This window comes from Pongo abelii, chromosome 2 (genome assembly GCF_028885655.2).
Source record: "Pongo abelii isolate AG06213 chromosome 2, NHGRI_mPonAbe1-v2.0_pri, whole genome shotgun sequence".
Classification (NCBI taxonomy): domain Eukaryota; kingdom Metazoa; phylum Chordata; class Mammalia; order Primates; family Hominidae; genus Pongo; species Pongo abelii.
Window position 1 is genome coordinate 88,772,978 of NC_085928.1, and position 27,780 is coordinate 88,800,757.

Consider the following 27,780-nt stretch of genomic DNA (forward strand, 5'->3'; position numbering starts at 1 on the left):
AAAATATGAAGAGTACATTTTTAAAATTCTCTAAAAATTTTATTTTAAATTTTCGTGGGTCCATAGTAGGTATATGTATTTATGGGGTACACAGACATGCAATGCATCATAATCACATCATGGAAAATCAGTATCCATCCCCTCAAGCGTTTATCCTTTGTATTACAAACAATCCAGTTAAGAGGAGTACATTTTTCAGTGCGCCATCATAATGGATGCTTTTAATTCAAAACAGGCTGATTTAGCGGCAATAATGTGATACTTTCACTAAAGTGATAGAAAGTCAACACTGATATGTACCAGGGAATCCCCTATATATTTCTCTTAAAATAGTATTATTAATTTCACAGTGGGAAGATATTAAATATTTTATCCTATATATATGGAGTTTTGTATTTTGCTAAACAGACAAGCTTTGAAGTCAGATGTGTGTTTTCATTTGTTTGTTTTTCAAGACAGGGTCTCACTCTCTCACCCAGGCTGGAGTGTAGTGGTGCAGTCTTGGCTCACTGTAGCCACGACTTCCCGGGCTCAGATGATCCTCCCACCTCAGCCTCTCAAGTAGCTGGGACTACAGTTGCATGCCACCATAGCCGGCTAGCTTTTTGTATATTTTATACACATCGGGTCTTAACTATGTTGCCCAGGCTGATGTCAAAGTCTTCAGCTCAAGAGATCCTCCTGCTGGCCTCCCATAGTGCTGGTATTACAGGCGTGAGCCACCATGCCAGGCCCAGATGTGTTTTAAATCCTGGTTTGTCACCCATGAGCCAAGAGAAGTTAGACAATTTTTGTAGCCTTTCTGGGCCTCCACTTTCTGATCTTTAAAAAGGGAATAACGATCCCTACCTTGTAGGAGTGTGGACTGATTAAAAGAAGTAGTGGATGAAATCACATAGTTTAGCCCCTGGCACACAGTAAGTACTGTATGAATGTTAGAATATTCGAGAGAAATCTATTTCAACAGAGAGCAAAGAAAAACAAGTAGAATTAAATTGAAAAATTTAAAATAATATGTAGATAAATATTTTCAAGTTATGATTAGTATTTTGGAAACTGAAAATATTATGGACTCATTCAATCAGGTGGAAGTGTCCCTCAAATTTTCAGATAGATTGATTTAAAAGTAGCTTGAGAGTTGTACTCAAAACCTCCTTCTCCGTCATGACCCGTGAAGGATGAGAAAGACTGGCTAAGAAACCTGTTAGGATTATTTAATCCTCTAATTTGGAACATAATGTTATTTAATGTAATGAATAACTGACATGAGAAAATAACATTTCTGGTAATTTTCCTTAGATGCTCAGCTTCTGAAAGGGATATTCTTAAAGAGATACTAAAGTCAGTTTTTTATTTGTGAGTTCACTGAGGAAAATGGACTCCAAGAAGAATTCTGTTGTCTTCTTTGTTTTTGTAAGACTTTTTTTTAAACTTCACCTATTGTGAAAAGGACTTGAGCTGTCACATGTGCAGCATGTATAATTTGGCCCTTTAGTTCCTTTGTGAGAAGCCTAATCTAGCAGAGGAGTAGTACTTGAGAGTGAAATTACTTAAGTTTTTTGCTTTAGAAGATTCATTGTTTTCCTCAGTTTTCTGTTATATGACTTAGAACAAATATTTGGATTTGTAGCTTATTATAATGGAAGTGGTTTTAGGTGACATATGAGCTTTTATGTCTGGTAATATAATCTATTTTTTGAGTTGGTGGTTACAATTGTAGGTTGCCAGGCTTGTCCTCTGGAAATTCTGATTCAGTAGATTAGGATGGGGTCCCAAATCTGCAGGGACTTTTTTGTGTGTTTGTTTGTTTTTAGCATGCACCCCATTTGAAAATCAGCCAACCCATTGGAAGTGTTGGCTAAAACTCATGGGTTTCATGGAAGTGAAACTTAGCTTTTCTCTACCATAATACCTGAATTTGAGGAAACGAATGAGAGAGAATGATGTAAGAAGATAACAGGATCTAATTAGCTGTTTTTTTTGTTTTTGTTCTTTTCTAATAAAGAGACAGGGTCATGCTATGTTGCCCAGGCTTGTCTCAAGTTTGTAGTCTCAAGTGATCCTCTTGCCTCAGCTATCATCAGCTTTGATTAAACATTGTGTGCTGATGGCCTGTCTGCTCTCTTCGTGGTAGTACTGGCTGTATTTTGCTTAGTAATTCTTTCCACTTGCAACCAATAGTCATAATATTCCAGAGAGGAGGCCAATAAAGTGTCTGTCATCCATGAAAAATAAAAATCAACCAATTAAAAATGGAAACATTTAGACACAGATGGGGGCACTTGGACTCCTGATTGGGTATTGATAGCCTCTACGTCTGTTAATAAGCAGGACATTGTACTTAACATGAGAATGATGATAATTATCCTTCAAGGGTGAGAAAGCCTATTGGTGCCCTGGACTCATAGATCTGTAAGACAGTGACAGTAGAGAGACTGCAGTCTGGACAGACCTGGATCAGATCCTATTTTATTGTTATTAATTGACTCGTGGGTAGAAGGCAGTTTATCTCCCTATTGAAGGCATACTGCAGATTGAAACTGATGGTGGTTGAGGCCGTGGTTGGGGGACCTCTCTACATGGTTATCTTCTATTAATTACTGACTGATTTTAGGGCTCACATTATGTGTTAACTCCCTACCAAAAGCAAATTTAGCAGAGCAATTAAGTTGTTGAAGGGAAGTCTTCCAGTTGTGTTGCTAGGATAATTAATTCACCCACCTAATATTTTTGAGGCCTGTCACAAAGTTCTGGAAATACTGTGGTGAGATTAGGAGAGAAAACTGATGAGGAGACTGGCACTGATCGATTTAGTTCAACAAATATGTAATTACCACGTGAGATATGCAGAAGCAACAAGATTCCACAAGAGGATATGACAGAGGCATCTAACCAAGCCTATTCATTATCTATTGCTAAGTTTTAAGGTAATTGATTACTGAGAAAGCTAAAACGATATACTTTAATGATCTCACACAGTTTCTGAGGGTCAGGAATCCAGGGGTGGTATAGCTGGGTGGTCTTGGCTCAAGAACTCTCATGAGGATACAGCTGGCTGTCAGGCAGGGATACAGTCATCTGAAAGCACGGCTGGTGCTGAAGGATGGACTTTGACTATCACTTACATGGCTGTTGACAGGAGGCTTTAGTTCCTCACTGTGTGTGGCTCTTACCACGTGGTAGCTGGCTTCCCCCAAAGCGAATACTCCAAGAGGAAGACAGAGAGAATGCACAGAACCAAGGTGGAAGGGATAGTGTCTTATAACGTAATCTTAGGGGTGGCATACTGTCACCTCTCCTATATTCTATTAGTCATCCAGACCAGTTTTGTGCACTGTGGGAAGACAATACACAAGAGTCTGAATACCAGGAAATGGGGCTCATTAATGGCCATCTTGGAGGTCAACAACACAGCGAGTCTGGGGATTTGTTGGAAAGTTCTTCTGATAAGTTGCTGTTCAAGTTGACACACAAAGAATAAATAGGTGGAAGGAAGGGTATTTTGGTAGAGAGCCTTTCCCAGGTGGTCAGAGCATGGAATGTTCTGAAACAGTGAACGAAGGCCAGTGTGGATTGAGCAGAAGGAGTCTGGAATCATATACTGAGAGATGATGCTGCAGCAGTTGGCAGAGACCAGACCATAAAAAGACATGTTCTTTTAGGTCATATTAAGGATCTTGTTCTTTGGAGACTCAAGCTGTTGGAATGACATAATCAGATTTATTTTGTGTTGGTTTTTACTTTTTAAAACGATCTCTCTGCCTTCTGTGAACAGTGTGGATTATAGGTAGGAAAGCCAGCTTGAAAGCTATTATAGTAGTCTAGGCTAAAGATCATGGTGGATGAGAACATTGGCAGGAGAAATTGTAGTGAATGCATGAAATATATTTAGGAGGAAAATTGTCAGAATTTAAAGACAAAGTAAAGAGAGTTGTCCAGGATGAATTCTCAGGCCTTGGCTTTTATAATGAGATGGATGCAAATGACATTCACTGATAATGAGAACTCTGAAAGCGGACCAGGCTTATGAAATACATTACAGAACTGATCTCGAAATTAGAGACATCACTATATGTAGTGAGTAAATGTCTCAGGTGGTTCAGGGCATGGGGACCAGCAGGGAGGTGTTTCCAAGAAAAATGTAATTCTAGTCTAAGTGACAAAAGCGTGTTGCATTTTTAAAGCCATATGACAAATTTGGTTTTTAATTTTAATTTGTGTAAGTAGCTAATGTCTGGAAAAGTACATCAGAGATTTCTTGGTGTTTCTCTTTTGATGATCATTCTTGTCTTTCAAAGTGAGAAGATACAATCTTTTAAGTACCAGCTTATGTTTTGAAGTGTTAAGGTCCATTGGGATGTACTAGTTCAGGTCTCTATTTCTCCGTTCCACTACTTCCCAACTAATTCACTAACTCTCTCTCATACAATCTCTCCCTATCACACACACACAAACACACATACATTCTTATTTGTCAAAGAATCAAGCATGACGTGTCATAAAATTATAACATTTGAGAGTCCGCAGAGACCAACAGCTGATCATTCTTACATTCTAGGCAAGAAACATGTTAAGTGAATGCCTATTTTGCATCAGGCTCTGTATCAAGGGCGTTTGGTTTTTTGTTTGTTTGTTTTGTTTTGAGACAGGGTCTTGCTCTGTCAGACTGGTGTGCAGTGGCATGAACATGGCTCACTGTGGCCTCAACCTCTGGGCTCAAGCGATTCTCCTGCCTCAGCCTCCCAAGTAGCTGGAACTACAGGCATGCATCACTATGCCTGGCAATTTTCTTTTATTTTTTTGTAGAGATGGGGTCTCACCTTGTTGCCCAGCCTGGTCTTGACCTTGGCTCAAGCGTTCCTCCAGCCTTGGCCTTGCAAATTGCTGAGATTACAGGCATGAGCCACCATACCAGGCTGGGTGTTCATATTTTTTTAAATGGCACCACCTCTCACCTATCAAAGATCTACTATGTTCAAGCAGTGCTCTAGGCATGTGCTACATACCAGGCAGTGGACATAGGAGCTCACCTCCCCATCCACTCCCATGAACGAAAGGCAGAGAACAGGAGCCATACCCTGTCCCTAATGTGAGGAGATATGACAAGAGCAGATGAATTTGACATGGCAGTAATGGACAGGATAAGACTTATAAAGCATGGCCTCATAGCTATTCTGAGGCAGAAAGGAATCCCGAGAATACTATGTTAACCATGATATTAGGGATTATTGTGTTGTTTTGTTCATAGCTGATTCCCAAGCCTCTGGAAGGGCCTAGCATGAGTAGGCCTTTAAAATACTTTTGCTGAAAAAATTGAATGAGTAAATCACCATTTAAAAAAACCTTTTAATTTTGAAATAATTTAGACTTAGAGAAAAGTTGCAAAAATTGTATGGAGCGTTCCCATTTATTCTCTTCTCAGCTTTCCCTAATGTTGACATCTTACATAACCATGGTATCATGATCAAAATCAGGAAATTAACATTGGCTATTAACTAAACCATGTACTATTAACACGTACAGTACTATTACCTAAACCATGATGACTATTTGGAGTTCACCATTTTCCCCTCCACTAATGTCCTTTTTGTGTTGCAGGATCCAATCCAGTGTCTCACGTTGCATATCTTTGTCATGTCTCCAATGGAGACAGTTCCTTAGTCTTGCCTTTTCTTTCATGATGTTGACACTTTTGAAGAAATGTTCTGGTTAGTTATTCCGTAGAATGCCCTTCAATTTAAATCAGGGTTGTCTGACGACTGAGTTTCTTTGTGCTAGAAAGATTTCATGAAGGAAGTGGGACCTTTGGTGGGTTTGATGTAGGTATGAGACTTGGATGGACAGAAGGGTAGAAAGAGGATTTTTCAGGCAAAATGAACTGTGCCTAAAAGTATCTATTCTGGAACAGTTTGGTGTTGTGTTGCTTCTTCTTTGCATGTGTAAATGATGGGTAATCTTAGCTGACTCGTTAAGAGATGTGATCACCCTTGTCCAGCTGCCCTGATGCTTTGCGTCTTCTCTTCCCATCGGTAAGAAAGTAAGAAGGTCTTCTTGGTTTATGCTCAACCCCAGCCTCTAACAGACTCTTTGTTGTTGGATTCAGGCTTTGGTTTCCTGGGTGTCAGAGCTGATGTGCCTCTTGTCATCTTTTCCCAGACTTTACTCAGATCTTCTCAAGTCTAGGGATATAGAATCATATATTTATTTTGATGATTATTACTGTTATATTTGCTAAGATTTAGCAAGCACTGCATGACTCTGTATCACATAGTGTCCAAAGTGACTCTTGACCATGCCTTCTCAAAGGGAAGTGATGTCTCTCCTAAGGGAGGTGAATACAGGTTCTTAGGGAGTGAAACAAAACTTACCCTTTTTATGTAGAAAGTACAGATCTACCTACAATACCTAAACAGATATACAGTATATCTGTGGTATTACAATTTCACTGGAAAGCAGGGGTTGATTAGGAGAAAAAAATCTTAAAAAGCTCATTGCTTAGAGCAATAATGAAGAAAAGGGTGAGCAACACTACTGTAGTCCAAATGATTTGCCTATATTGTCTCATTTAATTTTGTAACATTACCTCGAGGAAAGTATTCTCAGTTTCTTCATTTGTATTTTGTAATAGAGATAATGAAAATTAGCAAAACTGAGAATTAGCACAAGTGAATATGGATCATGGGGATACCCACCCAGGACAGACAGACTTCAGAGTCCAAGGTCTAAACATAGTTAATTGCTGTCCATTTGTAACCTTACTCGCATTAAAAAACAATTAGAAAGTCCATGGAGAAAATACATAGCATATCCTAAAACCAGGGAAAAACTTTTGGACGCTTATTCATTCGTCTTAGTATGTCCCCTTGCACTACTATTATTAGGGCTGATAATTATAGTGCACGCTATATACACTTGCAACACTGATGTCAGGATTCTGGTCAGGCACAGGTATATCATCACCATGCCTGTTCTAGACATCTCCGTTGTCTAGAACAATGCAGCACATATGAAGTGCTTTTAAAAAATGTGTTGAGTGAATAAAGGAGAAAGGATGTTATATTAAAAAAATTTTTTTTTCAAAGCCAAACTGAATTCATTCTGTTTAATGTTAGGGCAATACTTTTTACACTTAAAAAATAAATAAACATGACCAAAATGTAGGACAAGACTCATACCTACCACAGAGAATATAAGTTCTGGGTGGCCAAGTGAGTTTTATGTAGAAACTGCCTCTAGCTACTTACACTCCAAATGTATGACTTAATATTGTTATACCGTGCATAGCTGATAGATTAAATCAGACTTAATTTTTCCATCCATCTTCAGGGGCTCAAAAAAAAAAAAAACCCAACAACTCAGTATTGTTATTTTAAATAGAATGGTATTAATGCAGTTGAGTGAAGTTATAATTAAGGCATCTTTTTTTCTTTTTCATCTGAGTATCAGGAATAGCTATTTATGTTTGAAGTGGGGACTAAACATCCCTTAGATGTATTACCCCACTGAACAGATCAGCAAAAACCTCAAGTTGCGGGAGGATTTAATTCCTTCTCCTGGAGAAATTTTACGTTTACCATCTGTGAACAGGAGACATAAGTTAATCCGGATATTACACAAAATCTATGAATTCATCTCATAATTAAACCAAGGCATAACACATGCATCTGGTTGAAGGTTCATATGTCGTGTCAAGAGTGGCTGTGGAATGAATTAAGTTAGATTTCCTAAACTTCCCTCTATAGGCAGATACAAATTTCAGTTTTCACAGGCCCTTCCCGAAGTAAGTAATTCATAGGATCAGGGCCCCAAGAAAAGCTAGATTTGCTCAAAGGAGGCCCATTTTCATCTATATGAGTGGAGACAGACAAAAGAATGGTGACATCACCATGAAGCCCTCATTTTCTTGTCCCCAGTTGCATTTATCCATAGTCTTGAGAGGGCTTCTAAGAAAATCTATCATGAGTGCAAATGAAACTAGCAAGTTGTGTAGCTCAGAATCCAAGAGTGGTTAGGAATTTTGCTGGCTGCTTCAAAGGATAAGCCACTCTTTTACCCATGTATTAAATGCAAGCTTCTTTTGGAAATGGGTTCAAATACCTTTTTTCTCTAAATCACTGTTTGCTTTTAATTCGCATTTTCCCACTCCCCTGAAGCTTATAAGATTTGGCATAATTAGATGTTCATGTTGGGAAATTGGAACAGGGACACACACACACACACACGTACACACACTCCTGAGCTGAGGCCTATTACCTGGACAGGCTGTATTCCAATCCTCTTCATCAGAGAGGGTGGGTGCTTCAGGGCTTCTAATTACAGGCTTTCTTCCTCCTAACACTCAGCCTTTGAGAACCCTTTCAGCAGGAATGCCGTGTACTACAGACACTCCATTCCACACAATGAATGACCTAATATAATTATTTGAAATTGAAAATCACTTTCACTCTGACAGGAATACCTTACCGCCTCCCCCGCTTTGGAGTTAGCAACTTACACATTCCTTTTCTGCCTCTTATCAGCATAAGGCTTATCTAGTCCTCTGATAAGCCCCACACAGGGAAATTGTACCAGCTTTGCTTTGGGGAACCTCTCATGTCAAATTACTCCTCTGTGTCTGCTTTAAAAAGAGACAAGAGTAAATGTGATGTTACTCACTCTCTTAGCTAATGCATTTATGCATTTCCACACTTGTGAAGGATGGTCTGTTTCAGATGCTTAGTGTGGATTGTATAGTCTTCTGCTTCTGTAAGTCACATGGAAAAATCATTCTAGTATTATGTGAAGTATAACAAATAATTGCTTTTGGCTTTCTTCTTGGGTGTGTTAGTCCATTTTCACACTGCTGTAAACTTCCCCGAGACTGGGTAATTTATAAAGGAAAGTGGGCTGGGCGCGGTGGCTCACGCCTGTAATCCCAGCACTTTGGGAGGCTGAGGCGGGCGGATCACAAGGTCAGGAGATCAAGACCATCCTGGCTAACACAGTGAAAACCCGTCTCTACTAAAAACAGAAAAAATTAGCCGGGCGCGGTGGTGCGTGCCTGTGATCCCAGCCACTCGGGGAGCTGAGGCATGAGAATCGCTTGAACCCAGGGGGCAGAGGCTACAGTGAGCCAAGATCGTGCGACTGCACCCCAGCCTGGGTGAACGTGTGAGACTCTGTCTCAAAAAATAAAAATAAAAAAAAGCAAAGTGGTTTAATTGACTCACAGTTCCTCATGGCTGGGGAGTCCTCAGGAAACTTAGAATCATGGCAGAAGGGGAAGCAGGCACCTTAACAAGTCAGCAGGAAAGAGAAGCAGGCAAAGGGAGAAGAGTCCCTTGTAAAACTGTTAGATCTCCTGAGAACTCACCATCATCAGAACAGCATGGCAGAAACCACCCCCATGATCCAGTTACCTCTCTCCTTTCACACATGGGGATTACAGGTCCCTCCCTGGACAAGTGGGGATTACAATTCCAGATGAGATTTGGGTGGGGACACAGAGCCAAACCTATCATTGGGAATTCCATTTCCTTTTTTTTTTTTTTTTAAGACAGGGTCTCTATTGCCCAGGCTGGAGTGTAGTGGCACAATCACAGCTCAGTGCGGCCTCAGACTCCTAGGCCCATGCAGTCCTCTCACGTCAGCCTCCCAAGTAGCTGGGACTACAGGTACATGCCACCACGCCCAGCTAATTTTTGTATTTTTTTGTGTGTGTAGACATGGGGTCTCCCTCTGTTGTCAAAGCTGGTCACAAACTTGGGGGCTTAAGTGATCCTCCTGTCTTGGCCTCCCAAATTGCTGGGATTGTAAGCATGAGCTATGGTGCTTAGCCTTGGGAATTCCACTTCTTCTTGCCATTCCAGGCAGTGATGTGAGCATGCTGGGGGCCAATCCCAGTTTAGTCAAATTGATTATTTCCCATCACTATTGCTGTGGTCCACCTGAAACTAAAACTAAAATTGTATATGAATAAAAAGAAGAGCTGCCCAGAGGTGACAGGTTCAAACAGGGCTCTCTGGGATTTTCTTCTTGGCCTAGGGAGTCCAATTTCTTTCAAGTTTTATTCTTGCCAGTGAAGAGGTGAGATATCCAGAACTCAAAAGGGTGTGTGATGCCCTCTTGGCCTTAGAAGTTTACTAAAAACGGTAGCATGGAGAGACCAAGATCCAGGACTTTGAACTTGGACTGACCTGGGGCATTGCTCCAGCATTTCTTAGCTGAGTGACCTTTGGCAATTACTTAACCTCGCCGAGCTTTGCCTTTCTGATCTTTAATAAAAAGACAAATACTTAACCCCCTCCTGGGGTTTCTTGAGGGTGAGATGCATCAGATTTGAGGCTAAAGAGTAGGGTCAGGATAGAAACTTAAGGGCCCTTGAATGCAGAGCTAATGTGGGTAGCTTTTCTTCTATGGAATGGGGCCAGCAGAGGTTTCCACTGAGAAGAGGGAAGATGTGATTCTGTCTGTATTAACCAAAGTGCCAGGTGGTGGACCAGAACACTCAGGCTTTTAAAATGTTCTGTACCAGAAGAGAATTTTTTGGCTCATAGTAATCACTTAATAAAATGGCAGATGCTATTTAACGATAATCATAAGTAAAATAGTGATGATGATGATGATAATGAAAGGTTCAGCTTTCTTCCTGCTGTATTTCGAAGTCAACCCCCACACTCCAGTGTTTGACCGGCACCTCCCTATTCATTTCAAGGTGGTAGCAGCTCTTGATGGGCCCCTCTTACCCTGGCTACCCAGGGCCAGAACCATGTGACTCCCTTCCCCTAGTGGGTGCCCTGAAAGCCATATTTGTCCCCCACCCCCACCCCCGTCCAAGGCCCTGTGGATGGGGGCGGGCAGGCAGTCGCGCACTCCCGGGGGGCGTGTAGAGGGGTACCAGCCGCAGCCCGGAGTGTGAATAGCGCGCATTGACGCCGCTGCCGCCCGAGCGGGCTGGGGACACCCTGGCCGAGCCTACTGCCTGCAAGCCCCATAAAAGGAGCAGCTGCCGCCGGGCCCGCTCAGACGCGCGGGGATGAGGCGGGCGGCCACCGAGCGCGCGCCTGGGCTCCGGCAGTGACCGAGGCGAATCTCGGGGCCGCTCCGGGCCCGCAGGTAACGGTTTTGTCCTTGGGTTTGGAAGTGACAGCAGGAAGAGGGGAGGGGAGGGGGTTAGGAAGGGAGGAAGGAGGCTGGGCGGGAATGAGGAAGAGGGAAGACGGAAAGAGGGAGGAAAGGGAAGGAAGGAGAAGGCGAGGAAGTGGCCGCGCCGGGGAGCGGCTGGAACGCGCTGCACTTGCCGCCCGTCCGGGCGTTCAAGTTCCCCCGTCCCGCCTACCCGGGCTGGCGGTCGCGTCCCTCCCGCTCCCGGCGCTCGCAGCTCGGAGGCTCCAGCCAGCCATATTTCTTGGGCGAGCATCTCGGCCCGCGCCGCAGAGCGCAGGGCCAGCGCGGGGGCCGCGTTGGCTGCGGCGCCAGGGCAGGTGCAAGGAGACGCGGGCGGCCCATCAGCCGCAGGCTCGCTCCGCCTGGGGCCGGGGTCCCTTGGAGTACAGTTTAGTTTGGCTCCAGTGGGTTGAGAGCCAAGTTCCCTTCCCCCTTGCTGCCTCCCGTTCCCGCCGTCCACGCTTCCCTGGCCTGCTGCCACTTAATGAACTGTTGGCTCACCCCACCCCTCCAGTAGCCTGCATTTTGATCTTAAGTGTTGTTTGCAACCGGGCGTGGTGGCTCACACCTGTAATCCCAGTACTTTAGGAGACCGAGTTGGGCGGATCACTTGAGGTCAGGAGTTCGAGACTAGCCTGGCCAACATGGTGAAACCCCGTCTCTATTCAAAATACGAAAATTAGCCGGGCGTGGTGGCGCATGCCTGTCGTCCCAGCTGCTAGGGAGGCTGAGGCAGGAGAATAGCTTGAACCTGGGAGGCAGAGGTTGCAGTGAGCTGAGATCGCGCCACTGCACTCCGGCCTGGGCGAGAGGGAGAGAACTCTGTCTCAAAAAAAAAAAAAAAGAGTGTTGTTTGCATAAAGCTGGGCTCAGCTGGAGAAAATGGAGAGGAATTGAAAAGGGAGGCCCTTTTGTGCAGAGCCTTATTGTAGAGCCACTTTTCTCCCCTGGCCCTGAGCCTCTGGTGGTCCCCAGTACAGGGAGAGGGGATGGTAGGGTGCCTAGGCCTTCTTGCGAGCTGTGTGCCAGCTGCCCCTCTTGTCCCTCATTGGGATGCTTCATCTGTGGGCAGAAGGCTCCTCTGAGGTGGTGAGAGCCTCATTTCACCTGGGATGCCCCCAGTACCCCATGGCTCTAGTTTCCATGGCTTCCCTGCTCACTCACAGGAAATGTAACTTCTGGCCATCAGGCCTGTCTGCCATGAGCGGAGCTTCTTCCTCCAGAGCAAAGTGTATTCACATCAGGCTGAATGGGTTGCAGTCTGCAGGGCTGGTTATTGCAGGTTATTGCTGCAGGGCTGCAGGAGGTTATTGGAGACCTTTGCTTGAGGAGCTCTGGGATGGTAGTTTTGGAGTTCCTCAATTACTTCATTTACTCCTTATTTGAACATTGTTCTTAACTTTTCTTCATTGTTCTAAGCTCCCAATGAACTTCATAGTTGGCCTTTTTTCTCAACATGTGGTATGTTTGAACTCCAGGCTCTGCCCTGAGTCTGGGATAGAACATACCTGGTTGTAATTCTGTTATGGAGTGAATATGGGCAAATAACTATAGTTGCAAGCTGTATGGAGTACCTAAATATAGGGCAAACACTGCTATCAGCTCTTTATATATATATTCCTCTTCAATACACTCAGCCACCAAGAATATCATTCCCACTAAACAGATAAACAGAAGTGGGATTTGTCCAGTACACACACCTACCATATGACTGTGCTCGGATTTGAATCTAGGCAGTAGCCCTCCAGAGCTCCTACTTTTACCCCTGCTTCTTTGCAGAAAGTGGGCAGTACAACTTCTCCATGGTTTCGTTCTGGGATACCTTGAGGTGACAAAAAAGAATACCCAGCTGTGGAGTAGATAGATGTGGGTTGAATCATGGATCCCACATTTATAAAAATCAAAAGTTAACCTGTATAAATCCTACGTGATATTTTATACTCTGGTAATAGATATAAAATGCCATCTCATAATTTATAAGCAGGTATTATCAGATGTATTTAGAAGTTACAGTAGTGTCATATCCTTTATAGAGATTTTAAAGCAGAGGCTGTCTATGCTGACATTCAGCTCTATCGCTTAGGGGTTGAATTAACGTGGCAAAGCATCTAAGCTGCTGTTAAGAGTCAGCTTTCCTATCCTTACACTGAGTGATTTTGCGTAAGAGATGCACTTAAAACAGCACACAGCGTGGCACACATTTTAGGTGCTCAAGAAATGTTGGGGTTATTGTTTTATAAGTCGGCATGGACTCTTGTACTGGTTATGTATTTATTTTGTAAGATGGATTGATGTAACAGTGGTTCAGCATTACTCCTTCAGCTGCAGTGCACCATAGACCTTCTATGAATGTTAGCTTACGTACATGTACATGCACCCTCACATGTATGCATACACACAAATGCATACATAAATACACATATATACACGTACACAGTGCCCAGAAGGTTTACATTTGAAATTATAAGACCTTAGTGAATTCTGACTTGTTCAGTAAGGGCTCTGTTTTTCTTGGCAAAGCAATCATTGACTTTTTTTTTAAGGGTTAGAGAAACTTCAAAGTTAATTTTAAAGCTGTCTGAAAACCAGCTGAGAGAATTAACACCACACCTAACAGTTGCAAGGAAAAAAAATGGATTGACTATGACATTTACTTTCTTCATAGGCTGTTAAAAACTGTAATGTAATTTGCTAAACTGTTGCAAATAATCAACTGGAATCTTAACTTAGTTAAACAATTCTAGAATGAATATCTTCTCTAATGTGGTTTTATAGATGTTGATAAGTGAAAACTAAGTCATTGAATGAGGCATTTTCAAAATACAACCTTGACATAGATGAACGTGTTTTAAACAGTTGTTCAGGGTTTGGCCAAAATATTTGCTCATAAAAGAAGAGGATGCTGCAAGCCCAATGTTTATAAAAAAGAATGTGCAAAGTAGAAAGCAAACTGAGTGTCGATCCATAAAGGACTGTACGTTGTAGCATATACTTACAATGGAGTGAATATGCACTTATCGAAATAATGACGTTTTGTTTATATGCTGTATGGAATGGCCCATTGAGATACCACCTCCATGGGGGCAAGAGTTTTGTCTGTTTTGACTGCTTTTTTAGTGGTTCCTAGAATAATTGCTGAATGACAAGTAAATGAATGAGTGAATATTGTTCAACGAGACAAGGCAAAGTATTTCACAGGGTCTATAGTTAGTGGCCGTTTATGATTTTTATATATGTTTATATGCAATTGTGCGTGTGCATAGAAAACATTGGTTGTTTCTGGGGAGGGACTGGAAGGCTAGGGTTGGGACAGAGGAGATTTATTTTTATAGTTTGAGTGTGTGTGTGTGTGTGTGTGTGTGTGTTTGTTTATCATACCCCATTATGCCTATGTACCAATTAAAAATAAAAGTTCAGAGGAGCTGGTTCCCCTGAGTTTGGTCTTATTTTTTATTCTGCATAACCTGCCCTTTCTGTGACCCCTTTACTACATACAGGCTGTTTAATTTTCTCGCCATGGCTAAGTACCTGCAAGCTTTTGATGGGATCATCACATTTTTTTGAGGGGAAGGGTGTCTACTAGATGGAATTCCTATATAATAAATGGTGCATCATCCTGCCTGTAGAGATTGCTCATGAGGGAGGCCTCTGGAGAAGTCTTCATGGACCTCTGACACCTTAGACCAAGTTTGGTCCTTCTTAGGAACTCTGTAGATACTTAAGAATGAATAGATGGCTAGAATATGAGTCATCTAAGAATTTAAAATTTCATCACAATAAAGGCCTGTCTGAAAGTAAGGAAGTTTTGCTTCACTATGGGTACTTCCTGGCCTTTGACACACATCTTATGTACAACTCCACTATTCTGACCTCTTGTAATTAGGTCTTTTAAGGAAGTAGTCTCCAAAGTGCGAAATGACCCATGAGAATACAGGAAGAAGCCCTCAGGAGTTCCATGTATATACATTTTTAAAATGTTACGTTTTTAATATCATATATACACCACATGTTACTGGTATGCCATCTCTCTCTCTCTCTCTCTTTCTTTGGCTGAACCATCAAAAGTAAGTTGCTGACATTATGCCACTTCACCTTTGCCCACAATTTCCATTTCTCAAGTTTCTTTTAAGTTACTATATTTTGGGATAGGTGTTAAATTTTTTGCTTTCTCATGGATTTGTCAGAAGTGACACATTATGAGGGGATGCGTATTTTAAGAGTTGTGTCTGAAGTTTTCATATGTGTCCATTCTAAGATTTAGGTCTTAATTTCCGTCATCTCTAACCATTTTGGTAAACTGAAACTAATGTATAAGTTTCTGTTGCAGCCCGCCCCTTTCCAAAGATATAGATCCTCCTGCACTAGATGGGATTGATATAAATGACAGTGATGGTGAAGATATTAGCAACATGGTAACATGCATGTGGCTGTTTATATTTATAAATCACACTCACATGTATTACTTAATCTACAAAATAACCCCATCAGGTTTGCATTATGTTTGTTTTCAGAAATAACCCTAATCATACTACCTGCTTCTGAATATTTCTGACAGCTTATGTATTCTTTGCTATTCGGGAACTGGCCCGGTGCTATCAGTTAGGCATTGGGGTTGCTCGTGGCTTGGTGATGGATCAGAACAAAAACGAGACCCCTTGTAATCACGCCTTAACACAGACAAAACATGAAAATTGTCCAAACCACAAAAATGACCACACGTCCTCCCATTCTGGCTGGTATGAGTGACTGCTGCTTCTTTAAATATTAGAGTTGTAGCATTGCTTCCTTCTTTCTGCATGCTAGGTAAGATTTATTAGGAAACACAATCATGGAATTACCTCCATGTCTTAACAGCATCTAGTCTAGAACAAAGCTCTACTTCTTTGAACCCTCCCCCAAATCACATAAAATTACCCAACACATGCCCAAATCCTATAAAAGTTCTTTGCAATCTCCTCTTTCTGAGATCCCCCAGTTCCCCACAGTGTGCATTATCCCTGCTGCATTGAGTGGTACGTTAACTAGTACAACTACAGGTATGTTCCTAATGGTCTTGGAAGCATTTGCTATTTAGTTGTTTACAAACAGAAGAACTTTCCAGAAGTCATTGGGTAGTATTTTATGGTAAAATACAGCATTTTAAAATAAAGTAGTCATTATTTATTATAATTTGTAAAATATAAAAATACAAAAGGCACCAAGAATAAAAGAAAAATGTGCATTAATTTTATAATCCAGGAATAATCATGGTGAATATCTGGATATATCTACTTTATATATCTGCTTCTATGTCTATTACACCTCCCCCTCTCCCCATATATACTGACACACATATACACACTCGTACACATGAGACATAGATAATTGGTATTATCCTGTGTATGTAGTTTTTTATCCTGCTTTTTTCGTTTAACATGATTATCATGACTATTTCTTATATAATCTGATTTTCCTCCAAATATATCTTTAATCGATAGTATCTTGTCATATGAGAATAGAAAGATGTTCATTCATTATTGTGTCTAAAATGATTGGTTTTTCCTTTTTAAATAGCTGTGATAAACATCTTCCTGTGTTTTATTATTATCATACTTGTAAGTTCTGGGATACACGTTCAGAATGTGCAGATTTGTTACATAGGTATACACGTGCCATGGTAGTTTGCTGCACCCATCAACCCGTCATCTACATTAGGTATTTCTCCTAATGCTGTCCCTCCTGTAGCCCCCCCATCCCCAACAGGCCCCAGTGTGTGATGTTCCTCTCTCCGTGTCCATGTGTTCTCATTGTTCAACTCCCACTTATGAGTGAGAACATGCTGTGTTTGGTTTTCTGTTTCTGTGTTAGTTTGCTAAGAATGATGGTTTCTAGCTTCATCCATGTCTCTGCAAAGGACATGAACTCATCCTCTTCTATGGCTGCATAGTATTCCATGGTATATGTGTGCCACATTTTCTTTATCCAGTCTATCATTGATGGGCATTTGGTTTGGTCCCAAGTCTTTGCTATTGTGAATCGTGCTGCAGTAAAAAATACGTGAGCATGTATCTTTGTAGCAGAATGATTTATAATCCTTTGGGTATATACCCAGTAATGAGATTGCTGGGTCAAGTGGTATTTCTGGTTCTAGATCCTTGAGGAATTGCCACATTGTCTTCCACAATGGTTGAACTAATTTATACTCCCACCAACAGTGTAAAAATGTTCCTATTTCTCTATATCCTCTCCAACATCTGCTGTTTCCTGAGTTTTTAATGATCGCCATTCTAACTGGTGTGAGATGGTATCTCATTGTGGTTGTGATTTGCATTTCTCTGATAACCAGTGATTGATGAGCCTTTTTTCATGTTTCTTGGCCACATAAATGTCTTCTTTTGAGAAGTGTCTGTTCATATCCTTTGCCTACTTTTTGATGGGGTTGTTTGTTTTTTTTTCTTGTAAATTTGTTTAAGTTCCTTGTAGATTCTGGATATTAGCCCTTTGGCAGATGGATAGATTGCAAACATGTTCTCCCATTCTGTAGGGTGCCTATTCACTCTGATGGTAGTTTCTTTTGCTGTGCAGAAGCTCTTTAGTTTAATTAGATCCCATTTGTCAATTTTGGCTTTTGTTGCCATTGCTTTTGGTGTTTTAGTCATGAAGTCTTTGCCCATGCTTATGTCCTGAATGATATTGCCTAGGTTTTCTTCTAGGGTTTTATGGTTTTAGGTCTTATGTTTAAGTCTTTACTCCATCTCGAGTTAATTTTTTTATAACGTGTGAGGAAGGGGTCCAGTTTCAGTTTCTGCATATGGCTAGCCAGTTTTCCCAGTGCCATTTATTAAATAGGGAGTCCTTTCCCCATTGCTTGTTTTTGTCAGGTTTGTCAAAGGTCATATGGTTGTAGATGTGTGGTGTTATTTCTGAGGCCTCTGTTCTGTTCCGTTGGTTTATGTGTCTGTTTTGGTACCAGTACCATGCTGTTTTGGTTACTATAGCCTTGTAGTATAGTTTGAAGTCAGGTAGTGTCATGCCTCCAGCTTTGTTCTTTTTGCTTAGGATTGTACTGTTTTGGTTCCATATGAAATTTAAAGTAGTTTTTTCTAATTCTGTGAAGAAAGTCAATGGTAGCTTGATGGGGATAGCATTGAATCTAAAACTTACTTTGGACAGTATGGCCATTTTCATGATATTGACTCTTCCTGTCCATGAGTATGGAATGTTTTTCCATTTGTTTGTGTCCTGACTTATTTCCTTGAGCAGTGGCTTGTAATTGTCCTTGAAGAGTTCCTTCACATCCCTTGTAAGTTGTATTCGTAGGTATTTTATTCTCTTAGTAGCAATTGTGAATGGGAGTTCACTCATTATTTGGCTCTCTTTGTCTATTATTGGTGTATAGGAATGCTTGTGATTTTTGCACATTGATTTTATATCCTGAGATTTTGCTGAAGTTGCTTATCAGCTTAAGGAGATTTTGGGCTGAGATGATGGGGTTTTCTAAATATACAATCATGTCATCTGCAAACAGGGACAATTTGACTTCTTCTTTTCCTAATTGAATACCCTTTATTTCTTTCTCCTGCCTGATTGCCCTGGCCAGAACTTCCAACACTATGTTGAATAGGAGTGGTGAGAGAGGGCATCCCTGTCTTGTTCCAAAGGAAATGCTTCCAGTTTTTGCCCATTCAACATGATATTTGCTGTGGGTTTGTCATAAATAGCTCTTACTATTTTGAGATACATTCCATCAGTACCTAGTTTTTTGAGAATTTTTAGTATGAAGGGGTGTGGAATTTTATCAAAGGCCTTTTCTGCAACTATTGAGATAATCATGTGGTTTTTGTCATTGGTTCTGTTTATGTGATAGATTACGTTTATTGATTTGCGTACGTTGAACCAGACTTGCATCCCAGGGATGAAGCTGACTTGATCATGGTGGGTAAGCTTTTTGATGTGCTGCTGGATTCGGTTTGCCAGTATTTTATTGAGGATTTCGCATCAATATTAATCAGGGATATTCACCTGAAATTTTCTTTTTTTGTTTTGTCTCTGCCAGGTTTTGGTATCAGGATGATGCTGGCCTCATTAAATGAGTTAGGGAGGAGTCCCTCTTTTTCTGTTGTGTGGAATAGTTTCAGAAGGAATGGTATCAGCTCCTCTTTGTACCTCTGTTAGAATTTGGCTGTGAATCTGTCTGGTCCTGGGCTTTTTTTTGGTTAGTAGGTTATTAATTATTGCCTCAATTTCAGAACTTCTTATTGGTCTATTCAGGGATTCGACTTCTTCCTGATTTGGTTTTGGGAGGGTGTTTGTGTCCAGGAATTTGTCCATTTCTTCTAGATTTTCTAGTTTATTTGCGTACAGATGTTTATAGTATTCTTTGATGGTAGTTTATATTTCTGTGCAATCAGTATTTTAATATATGTTCAGATTTCAGGTTTTTTTCTTTAGGATAGATTTCCTTTGGAAAGAATATATCTTTTCAAACTTTTTTATGTCTTGCCTGATTATTTTTTTAAAATTGTTTTTGATACATACACCATCCAGATTTAGTAACAGTTGGGCCTTGGGGCTTGCTGCACCACGGGGAGCCCTGAATCCCTCTCTCAGCCTGGCTGCTTTTCCCAGCACATCTGCTTCCTTCCTCTCTCACAGCAGACTGGTTATTATATTTTACCAACATGGCTGCATTTGCAGTCACCACGTGGAAGAAGGGAGAGAGGCACTTACCAGTGAAGGAAGAATGATTGTGCATTGAGGATGCAACCCAGTGTGTATGAACTAAAACCTCTTTAAGGGCAGACTCTGATGAATCATTACCTCTTTCTTAGCACCTGGCAAGCCACTTTGTGAAATGCTCTGTCCAATATATATTTTTTGAATAAATAGATAAGAAGTCCATTTTAGATGTAAAGCAACCTGCAGTATCAAAAATCGTTTTAATAAAATACAACCCACTCTCAAAACAAATGTAAAAATTGATAGCCCCCTATATTTTTAAAATGTTTATTCATTCTACCATCCTGCAGGTATTTATTGAGGGTCTCTGTTTGCCAGGCACTTTTTTAGGCACTGGGAATATAGTAGTGAGTTCAACCAAGCTTACGTTATAGAGCATGAATATAGAAAAAAACACCCAAAATAAATATAAAATGCCAGGAAGTGATAGATGCTGTTATGTAAAATAATGAAGCAGGGTGAGGGGGGTAGAGAATAAAGGGGTTTGACGTAACTTTAGATAGAGTAGTCCAGGAAGGCATGTGTAAACTAAGAAGTCTCTCTCCTATTGGTTGTGATTACTGATCTCGAATATTCCTTTTAGCTTAGAAGTTACTGAACATAACATATAGCATAAGTTGTTATAGCATAAGTTGCTGTTGTATGTGGTTTGTGACTTTCCCTTTGAGCCTATCTTGGTGTTAAGCACTTTCCATATGTTGTTTAATATTCCCATTGATCTTATGAGAAAGCTCTTAAGCCTTTTCTGTGGAAGTGAGTGTAGGGGAAGTGAGAGAGGTTACCTTACTTGCTTGAGTTCAGGTAGCAAGTGGCAGAGCTGATCCTGAAATCCAAACTTTGTTTGAAGCCCCTGGAAACCTATCATTAGCAACGACTGAGAAGCCTAGGGTTAAGTCCTCTCCCAGGTTCCTGAGGCTAAGAAGGAAAATGCACTTGTGGTCAAAACTACTGTGGTGAAAGGTTAATTAGAAAGCATTGGTATGTAAACTGTATTTATATTGACGACAGACTGCTTTTGTTTCCAGAAAGTGGGTAAAGGCACAGGCCTCTCTTCATATGCTAAATAGTTGCCACAGTCTGCTAGAGTGCCCAGGAAGCCAGCTCCCTTTGTGTCTAGGAATAGTGTGGAAAGCCTGGCCAGGCTTTTGATCCAAGTATATTTCCTTACACCCTCCTCAATGAGCACTTCTGCTTTGGCCATGATCACAAGTGAGAATACAGGTTAAAAGGACACAGGCATCTTTTTTGTTTGTTCTTGGTCCCAGAACACGGTATCCATTTCAGATGGTTGCTTGACAATATTGTGCAGAAGAGGTTTTCTCTTTGACAGTAGTTGGTATGTGTTTCTGGTTGACAGTAGTTGGTGTATGTCTTTTTGATGGTAGTTGGTATGTGTCTGTTTGACAGTAGTTGGTATGTGTCTGTTTGACAGTAGTTGGTATGTGTGTTTGTTTGATGTAGTTGGTATGTGTTTCTGGTTGACAGTAGCTGGTATTTGTTTCTGTTTGATGGTAGTTGATACGTGTTTCTGTTTCACAGTAGTTGGTGTGTATGTCTGTTTGTTGGTAGTTGGTACATGTTTCTGGTCGACAGTAGTTGGTATGTGTTTCCAGTTGATGGTAGTTTGTACATGTGCCTGTTCGATGGTAGTTGATATGTGTGCCTGTTTGACGGTAGTTGGTAGATGTGTCTGTTTGACGGTATTTGGTATATGTTTCTGTTTGATGGTAGTTGCTATGTGTGTCTGTTTGATGGTAGTTGGTATGTGTTTCTGGTTGATGGTAGTTGGTATGTGTGTCTGTTTGATGGTAGTTGATACATGTTTCTGGTTGACGGTAGTTGGTATATGTGTCTGTTTGATGGTAGTTAGTACATGTTTGTGGTTGATGGTAGTTGGTATGTGTTTCTGTTTGCCGGTGTTAGTATGTGTTTCTGGATGAGAGTAGGCAGTTGGTATGTGTGTCTGTTTGATGGTAGTTGGTATGTGTTTCTGGTTGATGGTAGTTGGTATGTGTGTCTGTTTGATGGTAGTTGATACATGTTTCTGGTTGACGGTAGTTGGTATATGTGTCTGTTTGATGGTAGTTAGTACATGTTTGTGGGTGATGGTAGTTGGTATGTGTTTCTGTTTGCCAGTGTTAGTATGTGTTTCTGGATGAGAGTAGGCAGTTGGTATGTGTGTCTGTTTGATGGTAGTTGGTATGTGTTTCTGGTTGATGGTAGTTGGTATGTGTGTCTGTTTGATGGTAGTTGATACATGTTTCTGGTTGACGGTAGTTGGTATGTGTGTCTGTTTGATGGTAGTTAGTACATGTTTGTGGGTGATGGTAGTTGGTATGTGTTTCTTTTTGCCGGTGTTAGTATGTGTTTCTGGATGAGAGTAGGCAGTTGGTATGTGTGTCTGTTTGATGGTAGTTGGTTTGTGTGACTGCTTGACTATAGTTGGTATGTTTGTCTTAGTTAATAAAAGAAAAATGTTGAGGATCAAACAGAGAAACGAGTCTGCTCTGGGTCTGACTGCTGCCCTTCCTGTCCGTCTGGTGTGGATATTAATGTTGCTCTGAGGGTTGGATGAGAGCATGGCATCTAGCGGACCTTCCTGATTAAAGAGAATCACATTGGGGCTATAATTAATTTTTCAGCTCAATTACAAGCTTCTTTTGATATCCTTCATATTGTATTTGCCAGATTTCTAAGAGCTTTGGTAATATTGCAGTTCAATGCCAGCCTAACTTGGTATAAATTTAACTATAGGGAATTGATTTCTGCATAGTTACTTGTTTTAGAAAATGCTGAACACATGAGAAAAATGTTTTTGGATGACACAGAAGGAGGTAAATAGAGATCAGTGTTTTTTATCACCACATGGAAGGATGGTGTGTATCTTTTAATCTGGCCAGAGAATATTCCCTGGGTCAATGCCACTTAAAGCATTATTCTTAGCTGTGGTATTTTGTTGTTTATATTGAGAATTTAGAAGTCTTGAGGCCATTGTTTTTCTGGTTCCCAGTAATGCTATCTTCTGGTTTTATCCTTATACTCCAACCTGTAGGTTAGTGGAAAAGGCAGAGGGTGTTGTAAACATAACTGTTTACATTTATTTTATTTATGTCTTTACTTTTTATTGAGATGGAGCTTTCCTCTTGTTGCCCAGGCTGGAGTGCAGTGGTGTGATCTCAGCCAACTGCAACCTCTGCCTCCTGGGTTCAAGCGATTCTCCTGCCTCAGCCTTCCAAGTAGCTGGGATTACAGGCACCCACCACCACACTGGCTGATTTTTATTTTTTTATTAATTTTTTATTTTTTAGTAGAGGTGAGGTTTCACCATGTTGGCCAGGCTGGTCTTGAACTCCTATCCTCAGGTGATCTGACTGCCTTGGCCTCCCAAAGTGTTGGGATTATAGGTGTGAGCCACCGTGTTTGATACATTTAAAAGATAATTATCTTCATAATCTGTCTCTTTAAATGTGTAATTTTCAGGGGGTTGGGGAACAGCATGAGATCCTAATTTGACTATTAAATAACAATTGTTTCCTTTGCATTCACTTAAAAAATCTAGTGATTTTTTCAGTGGAAGGAGAAAAGTTGGGAGGTCATTTTTAATCCAGCAATGATTTCCTGATTATTGTTTTTATTGCAAGGTATACCCAAGTTCTGAAGACTCTTGTTCAGAGTCCATCCTTCTTCTCTGCCCTGCATGACCATAACATTCCCCCACTGCCATTCTTTCCTCCTTCTCACTTATTGAACATTAAACTATGAGGATATAAAGATGAATAAGTTATAGTTTGGGGAGAAACACAAGAATAAATAACAGTGAACCAATGTGGCGTATGCCACAAGGTGCCATAAATTATGGGGAAAATGCAAAAGGGAACACAGAGAAAGGAGTGAAAGGGAACATGGAGAAGGCAGTGCTTGCTCCTGCTTATGAATGGTATGGCTTCAACAGAAAAATGGGCTTTGTAGTATCAATAGGAGTTTCTTGGGCAGAGAAAGAAGGAAAGATCTTATAGGGAGAGGTAATAGCTTGAGCAAAGGCATGTTGGAATAAATGTGTTTGATCTATTCACGGACAGTGTATAGTGGAGTGCATTTAGAACTGAAATTCACAGAATGGATGAGGGATGATGGCAGAGGAGGTTAGACAGCATAGGTCGGGATATATTGTAAGGGACTTGAGTTTTATGAGCCTGTGCAATCCCCCGTAACACTTCTGTTAAAATTCATTCCATTGTCATAGCCAGAAGAATTCAAACTCAAACAGAAAAGAGAATTTATGTGCTTACCCAGTGAAAAAATCCAAAGATAAACTACCTACAGGCATGGCTGGCTCTGGGTACCCAAGACATGTTAGCAATCTGTCCTTGTATCTGTCTTCTGCCCTCTGCTGTATTGGTGCCATTCTCAGTCTTATCTCTGGTGGGAAGAAGATTGTTCCTAGCAGTGTTAGAGTCCCATCCTTGAAGCTTAGCATCCTTCATGAAAAGTGAATTTCTTTTTCTCCTTTTTCTCAATGGTTACAACCAGTGTCCCAAAATTGAATCTGGTTAGATTAACCAGGGTCATATGGCCAGCCGTGAACACTTTGACTAGAGAATGGATCATGCTGATTAGCTTGCTCAGGGTCACATGCACCTCAGGAGCTGGGAACTGGTGGCCAGAAAATGGGTAATAGTGACTAGATAGACTGAAACAGTGCATTTCTAATATAAATCCCACCCTACCCTATTAGCTCCTTTGAAAAGACCCTGGAATCTTTTTTTAATTCCTTTTGCCTTTATAACTGTTGCAAAGGAGCCAGCCAGAATGCTCATTATCTTTTTTGTACAAATGCCCAGGAAGGGTACACTCTAGCAATATTTCAGGGAGAGAGATATGTTTATATCCAGGTCACTTTTTATTTTCATTCATGTTATCCCATACAGGCTTCCTGAGACCTTCCCATATGGGAAGTTCTAGAAGCTAGGAATCTATAGTATGCTAAGAGTTATTATACAAAGATGAATCTAGGCTTCACAGAACTTGTAGCTTAGTAGGGGTGATAAGATTAGAACAACAACAAAAATATATAGTGAAACATCAATATATATGTATGTAACAGACACAGAATCAACAGTGTGTACTAACTTAAAGTTCAGGGGAAAACATGTAAATGTAAATAACACAGTCCATGCCAGCTGCCTTTGCATATGGTGTGTAAAGGTCCCAAAGTGAACAGGAGTTTAGGCATGAGTTGGATTTCTCCATTTGTTTTCAGTTCCCATGTGCCCCTCATGGTGTGAGTACCTCACCAAGTGGGTGTTTATTCTAGTGTCTTACTGTATATTTTAAAAAATTCAACATGGTCCTTAAACTCAAGCCAGCTTCCTCAGCTGCTGTTTAACCAAAGAAGCAGCAATGAAGGGTGATTTTGACTTTAAGCTGTCAAGAAAAAATATTGAAGTGTCATAATTAAGATAGAGGTTACCTAACTGATCTCTATTTTAAGAAATATTAATTTTCATTTTGCCAAATAAAACCTTACATTTTTTCCTTTGAATCAACCGCTTGTAGTTACATGCATAAAATAGCTTTCAGCTGAATGAGTGATGGTATTTGAATGCCATTGATAGTTTCATTCCATTAGAAGAGAAAGAAACTGAACATTTGGGTTGCTTTTTAGATTTGAAAGAGTACAGTTTTCGTTGTTTTCCTGGTGTGAAGCATGCCTGAATTCTTACAGAAATTCACTGAGTCTTTGTTCCCTGTTCTTTTTCTTGAACACAAACTTTACTCATAGAAAATGGGTAGGGTTGAATCTATACAGCTTCCTTCTTCCTCTTCCTGTTGCTGTCTCTGGCTTATTGACTGGAGTCAGCAGCTTATTTCAGAGCTGCAAGAGACAAGCCATCTCATTTAGTTCACCTGCCTTCTTTTGGAGACAAGGAGAGTGAGGTTGTTAAGCTTCTTCAAAGTTAACAATAATCTTCTCTTGAAGCACATCTTCCCTTTGAAGAGCTATTCGTGCACCAAGCTTTTAGGAAAAAGGAAAATTGTTTTAATGAGCTGGTATTAGAACTCTCCACTATCATCAGACTTCCTTTTCCTCTTTCATATCTTTTTCAAATTCATGGTAAGGAGTGTCAGTAAAGTCTTTTGGGGAACAAGAACAACACCACCAAGAAGGAGCTGACCTGGGCTGACTTCTCCTACCAGCCGTGTTGGATTCTGCCAGAGTTATTTTTGTCCTTGGCAGTCTTCTTCCTTCCTAATTGCTAGGCCATATGGTGCCTTGTCCCCCACATGGAGAGTTGGCACTTCCCCTCCATTCAATCTCTATCCTTTGTGTTGCACAAATTACCGACCATGGTGATGGGGTTGAACAAACTCACCCCCTAGAGGCTCGGCAGCGTCCATGCCTTAGAAATCAGAGCTGAAACCTCCTAGTGATGCCCTGGATTGGTGGCCAAGAATGAAAAAACTGGACAAGAAATAGTGAAATGGGATTGAGTTTGGAGGCAGCCAGACCTGGGTTCAAATCTTGGTGCTCTCCTGCCATCATCGTCAGTGTTCTCACTGACACCATAGTCAATGTGAATTGAGTGCTTACTATATGTATATGCCAGGCACTGTGGTCTCATTTCCTGATCTCATTTGTTTGTCACATTAGCTCTCAGGGAACTGTGGCATGGAATAGTTATTAAGACACTTGCCCAAGTCACATGTCTTGGGCTAGTTTCGGACTCTGATCTCTCTCTTTACAAATCCCACACTCTTTTTTTCTTTTTTAGAGACAGGGTCTCACTCTCTCACCGAGGCTGGAGTGCAGCAGTACATTCACAGCTCACTGCAGCCTTGAACTCCTGGGCTCAAGTAATCCTCCACCTCAGCCTCCTGAGTATCTGGGACTACAGGTGTGCCCCACTACGCCTGGCTAATTTTCATTTATTTATTTATTTTTGTAGAGATGAGGTTTTGCCATCTTGCCCAGGCTGGTCTCAAATTCCTGGACTCAAATGATCCTCCCACCTTGGCCTCCTAAGGTGCTGGGATTACAGGCATGAGCCCTGCACTTATGGTATGTGTATAATTTGGAAATACGACTGCCAGTGATCATGCTTTAGAAATACACACACACAAACATACAACAAACATTTATTCTCTCACCAGGTTTCTAAGGGTCAGGAATCCAGGAACAGGAATCCATAATCTGGCTTAGGTAGTTCTGGCTAGTTCTCTGTCTCACAAGCTTGCAATCAAGCTGTCAGGCTTCAGTCATCTCCAGTCTTGAGTATGGCCAGAGAATCCACTTCTAAGCTAGTGCTTGTGCTTTTTATAAAACATTCTGAGTCTAGAATTTACATAAGCCATATAAGCTCTCATGAATGATCTTACCTAGTAGTGGAGAATTTTGGATTGGATGGATGTAATATTTGGGATGATTTCATGAGACTTTGCAGGTTGAATTTTTAAAGCCTCCACTAAGAAATGGTCTTAACCACATGGATTCTAATGCTCAGAGAATGTTTTGATAGAGGAGATCTTTTAGAAGCTGCCTCATTGGGGGAATATTTGGTCTTGTTAAAAGAACTCTGTATATAGCTTTCTACATGGTTTTGGTAGAATTCTACATGTCACTTTCCTCAGAGGGTAGTGAAAGTCTTTGAATTCTAGAAAGTGATTTTGAGGCAATCATGGTACACTGATGGAATTTTTCAATAATTACGTATTTAATGACATTTTGAAACTGTATTTTGGAAGTTGTCCATATTTTGTGATAGTCACAACACTAAAGTAATGATTGCAGTGTGTTTAAAAAATGGATCCAAAAATGACAATTATGGGTACAGTCTGAGTTTCTTCCTAAGTAAACACAACGCAAAAGTTACCGTCAACTTATCTATTCCTTCAGTATTTGATTCTGTGATGAGAAGA

The 27,780-nt window shown here is 40.8% G+C and overlaps 1 protein-coding gene across 39 annotated transcripts in view; it reads left to right on the top strand.

The window, feature by feature from the left end:
• MAGI1 (membrane associated guanylate kinase, WW and PDZ domain containing 1) overlaps positions 1-27,780 on the top strand; it is a 678,789-nt gene that overhangs the window by 477,271 nt on the left and 173,738 nt on the right. For 2 of the 39 annotated variants that reach the window (XM_054550308.2, XM_054550309.2), the window contains exon 1: positions 10,020-11,094. The gene's annotated coding sequence lies outside the window, so the exon portion shown is untranslated. 39 annotated transcript variants of the gene reach the window in all.